At 47.6% G+C, this 5,452-nt stretch overlaps 1 pseudogene; it reads left to right on the forward strand.

Moving 5' to 3' along the window:
• The first annotated feature begins 506 nt into the window (after positions 1–506).
• LOC103785722 (5-hydroxytryptamine receptor 7-like) lies at positions 507–5,110 on the forward strand (annotated as a pseudogene).
• The last annotated feature ends 342 nt before the right edge of the window (positions 5,111–5,452 follow it).

Below are 5,452 nucleotides of genomic sequence, written 5' to 3' on the forward strand. Positions count from 1 at the left end.
TCAAAAATCTTCTCACCAATTTTGTCACCATTTACTCAGCTGAGTGCCTGCTTTCTGTCAAGTATTTTACCAATAAATCTCTACTCCACACACCACCGACAAGAAATATTTTGGAGCCATTTAAAAAGGAGGAAACGGAAGCTTCTGCCGCTGCCTGATCCTCCATTGCTCCGAGCCGCGCGGGTGCTGCGGGCTGTGGAGCCGCCGGCCGAGCCCCGCCGGAGCGCCCGAGAGCCCGCGCGTCCCGGGCGTCCGTCGGGGTCCGAGGTCCCTCCCTCAGGGAGTCCCCGCTCGGCAGCGCTCTCGCGTTTCACGCAGCGGCCGGGGATCTGGGACAGGCGGGGCCCCGAGGCCGAGCCTGGCGCTGCCCAGCGGCCGGTGCAGGCCTCAAGCTGGGCCGGGCGGAGGGGAACCGGCGAGTTGAAGCCCCGGGGCCGAAAGCCGGAGCCTGTGGCGGCCGCGGGGGTGGGGCGGCTTCTTGGGCAGCGCCACACGGCGGCGCGGTGATGGATGTTAACAGCAGCGGCCACCCGGACCTCTACGGGCGCCTCTGCTCTTTCCTCCTGCCAGAGGTGGGGGGCAGGCTGCCCGACCTGAGCCCCGACGGTGGCGCCGAACCGGTCGCGGTCTCCGGGACGCCGCATCTGCTGAGCGGGGCCCCCGAGGTGACGGCCAGCCCGGCGCCCACCTGGGACGCAACCCCGGGCAATGCCTCCGGCCGCGGGGAGCAAATCAAGAAAGGGCCGAGAAAGTTGTGATCGGCTCTGTCCTGACGCTCATCTCTCTGCTGACGATCGCGGGCAACTGCCTGGTGGTATCTCCGTGTGCTTCGTCAAGAAGCTCCGCCAGCCCTCCAACTACCTGATCGTGTCCATGGCGCTGGCCAACCTCTCGGTGGCCATGGTGGTCATGCCCTTCATCAGTGTCACCGACCTCATCGGGGGCAAGTGGATCTTTGGACACTTTTTCTGCAACGTCTTCTTCTCCATGAATGTCATGTGCTGCACGGCCTGGATCTTGACCTTGTACGTGATCAGCATTGACAGGTACCTCGGGATCAGGAGGCCTCTCACGTACCCTATGAGGCAGAAGGGGAAATGCATGACGAAGATGATTCTTTCTGTCTGCCTTCTTTCCACCTTTGTCACTTTACCTACCATTTTTGGTCGGTCTCAGAATGTAAACGATGATAAGGTGTGCTTGGTCAGTCAAGACTTTGGCTACACGACTTACTCCACCGCAGTGGCATCCTAATCCCCATGTGCGTCATGCTTTTCATGTACTAACAGATTTACAAGGCCGCCAGGAAAAGCGCGGCCTAACACAGGTTACCCGGCTTCCCTCGAGTGGAACCAGACAGCAGTAGTCACCCTGAATGGCACAGTGAAGTTCCAGGAGGTGGAAGAGTGTGCAAACCTTTCGAGACTCCTCAAGCATGAAAGGAAAAAATATCTCCATCTTTAAGCGGAAACAGAAAGCAGCGACTACCCTGGGGATCATCGTCTGGGCCTCCACCATGTGCTGGCCGCCCTTTTTCCTCCTGACAGCCAGACCCTTCTGTCTATGGCACTGCCTGCAGCTGCATCCCACTGTGGGTGGAGAGGATATTTCCATGGCTGGGCTATGCAAACTCTCTCATTAACCCTTTTATATATGCCTTCTTCAACTGGGACCTGAGGACCACCTATTGCAGCCGGCTCCAGTGCCAGTACCAGAATATCAACCAGACACTCTCAGCTGCAGGCATGCATGAAGCCCTGAAGCTTGCTGAGAGGCCAGAGAGACCTGAGTTTGTCCTACAAAACTCTGACTACTGTAGAAAAAAAAGTCATGATTCATGACTGAAAGAGGGATAATGGAGATGAAATAAACAAGGCAAAATAGAGGTGGAAACAGAAGAAAGTCATTTGCCAAGACTGCAGAATGAAATGCAGCTTCTGTCCTTTCTTAGGATGGCTAAAACGTGACAAACAGCATGACCTGATGTACAACATATCTTATGAGGGAGATGGTGACCTCTCCTTTTTTCTGTGGATCAGTGTTATTGTGTGTTCTCAGTTTAAGATAGCAGATCATCTCAGCAGTAAGCACACTGACAGAATTGAGTTCCAGAAAGGAAGCAGTTTCAGGTTCTTAGCACATGTCCAAATCCATGCAAGTGGGAGAAAGTTCCAATGCACACTTTCCATGCTTCCGAGTCTAGGTCTCATGGTGAATATTCAGCAATCATTCATGAGACAGAATGTATTTTGTTGTATGACAGAAGGGTTTACCAGGCAAACTGTGGTAAGCATAGTATTGAATATGTTGCATGTCCATGTTAGAAAACAGAGCCCAGTCATCAGCTAATACAAATGATTTCCCAGAGCAGTGTTTGTTTCAAGATTCTGTCAAATAGTTTGGCTTTTCTGCAGGGTCCCTGTAACTTCCCCACAAATGTACTTCTTTGTTAATTCACTTATTGTTATGGTGTAGCTCGGGAACAGGTCTCAGGATGGAGAGCAGCATACAACCTGAACAAAGCTTTTTCTTGTGCTCTGAAGGGTCCTGAGACGTGAGGGGGATGCCTTCCATGAGGATTTTTATCTCAGTGAAGTGTGAGTGGTACCCAACTGTATTGTCATTAACATGATTATTGGCATGTTTTTGACTCTCATTTTTCACAAGGGTGCAGTAGGGCCATGGACCATCCCATGGGATGGTCCATAACTGTATGTTATATGGAAATAGTGTGGGAATAATGGGTTTTCCATGAAAGGTTGTGATGCTTCTGGAGATGGGGGCATAAACGTGTTCATTCTTGTTGAGCAGCATTGTGTTAAACCAAATTGTGTGAAGTGGAGGTCACCTGGACCACTCCTGGGAAATGCTCCAGAACACCAGTCTGTTCCTTCTAGAAATTTGTTCTCTGTATTTATTTTTATTTTTTATTTTGAGGCAGTGTCTCACCTATCCTGTCTCCCAGGCTGGAGTGCAGTGGTGCGATCTCGGCTCACTGCAACCTCCGCCTCCTGGGTTTAAGCAATTCTCCTGCCTCTGCCTCCCAAGTAGCTGAGATTACAGGCACCTGCCACCACACCTGGCTAATTTTCGTATTTTTAGTAGAGAAGGAGTTTCACCATGTTGGCCAGGCTGGTCTCAAACTCCTGATCTCAGTTGATCCACCTGCCTTGGACTCCCAAAGTGCTGAGATTACAGGTGTGAGCCACTGTGCCCAGCCTGTTCTCTGTATCTTAAATCAACTGTGTGCCAAAGCAGTTCTGTCCCCTGACTTCCACCCCTACCCACCAAAAAATGGTAGACATGAAGGGCAGGTAAGGGAACAGAAAAGGTCTCCTTGCAGATATATATATTTTAAACGAGCTGTGTAATAAGTATGAGCTAAGGAGACAGAAAGACAGTAGATGAGAAAAGAAGAGTACCTATACCTACAAGGGGCAAAATGAATGCAATCCTTCATTTGATAAGAGAGAACTGAAAGAGAATATTATTTTTCTACAATAAAGCAAGCTGTCCTCTCAGGATAAAGTGGAATTTCGACATGGATTATGGACTTCTTCCAACTCCCATTGACATTGCTTCTTACCACACATGGGGAAGGGCTGCCTTTCCTGAAAGGGGAAGAAGGCACTGTCCTTTCAGACAAAGTTTGTACAAATTCCTGAGCTGCAGATTTGCTAATGTGACCGCGTATACTTGTATTCATAATTTAAGTGATTATTTATGGTCAGATACATATTGTTAAACTTGAAAATGTTTTATTACATTACATCAAATAAAGTCTATTTGTATCTGAAAAAATTAAAAATAATAAAAAGGAGGAAACTGAGGCTTAAAACAATTAAGTAACTTTCCCAGGCAACAACTAATGTGCGGCTTGGTGAGGATTTGAACTCATGTCTGGGTTGTCAGCGTCCATAATGCTTTGTACTCTGTCACCCTGGCTTTTCCGACCTGTATCTACATCTACATATGGCACTGCTTTCCAAATACTTTCTGAATGTCCAGCTTCCCCCTTGGACTCACTCCTTGAAACTGACTTCTCTGAAAGTGTCCCTCAAACACTGTGTCCATGAACACTGTGTGGTCCTGTCTGAACTCTCTTGTCATCTCATTTGTTCTAATATTCTGCCTACTTGAGGATTCTTTCTCTTTTCTTTTTTTTGATACAGGATCTCACTCTGTTGCCCAGGCTGGAGTGCAGTGGCATGATCTTGGCTCACTGCAGCTTCGAACTCCCTGGCTCAAGTGCTCATCCCACCTTAGCCTCCCAAGTAGCTGGGACTGCAGGTGCACACCTAATTTTTCTATTTTTTGTAGAGACAAGGTTTCTCCATGTTGCCCAGGCTGGTCTCAAACTCCTGGGCTCAAGCAATTCGTCCAACTTGGCCTGTCGAAGTGCTGGGATTACAGGTGTGAGCCACTTTGCCCAGCCTATTTTTCTTTTTTTGAGAGAGGATCTTGCTCTGTCACCCAGGCTGGGGAGCAGTGGTGCGATCATGGCTCACTGCAGCCTAGAACTCCTGGGCTCAAGTGATCCTGCCACCTCAGCCTCCTGACTACCCGGGACTACAGGTGTGCACCACTACTGCCAGTGAATTTTTAATACATTTTTGCAGAGAAGGGAATCTCACTATGTTACCCATGCTGGTCTCAAACTCCTGCCTCAATTGATCCTCCTCCATCCGCCTCCCAAAGTGGTTAAATTAAGCCAACCTGCCTGGCCTTTATGAGGATTCTTTATGCATGTTTTACCCATTGGTTGCATTGTCATTTGAAATTGTTAACCTAATTGTCAGACTAATTTGTGGCAGCTGCCCTAAACCAGAGCTGAGGGATTGCCTGCTGTGCTTTCATCCTGAGCAAGGGGAAGTTGAGCCGGAGCCAGGTAGTGGCAATCAATAATAGTGGTACTGTTGACCTCTAGCTTTGTGGTAAAAGATATTAACTTTATTAACTCCAGACAAAAAATATTTGCCCTTTGACAAATATTTGTTCATTGCTATAAAGTAAATTGCCATTTAATTATTTCATAGTTCCTTGACTCTAAGATGCTATTGACTATAAGACAGGCCCTGTTATTTTATGTGCCACCAAGAAAAAAAACAAATGCTGCTAAGTAAACTATGACATTCAATTGATTTTAAATGCATCCAGAGACATTAAAATGTGAAATAGCATGCAGCTTGGAGTTCATAAGAGACTCTTAGGTTGCTTTGTAAGGGTCTCTTGAGTATTTTTGCTCACAACCATACCTCCTTTATAACAAACTAATCTTTTAAAAGGCAAGATCTATTTTTCTTTAGCACTTCTCTCACTAGCCACACACAGAGGATACTCAGTAAGTGTGGAATGATTTAAAACATTCTTGATATTAGAGCTAGTCATCTATTTTAGTTACTAAACTAGATACAGTGCAATGGGCTCTATTACTCAGTATGGTCAAGTAGCG

Source organism: Pan paniscus, chromosome 10 (genome assembly GCF_029289425.2).
Source record: "Pan paniscus chromosome 10, NHGRI_mPanPan1-v2.0_pri, whole genome shotgun sequence".
NCBI lineage: Eukaryota > Metazoa > Chordata > Mammalia > Primates > Hominidae > Pan > Pan paniscus.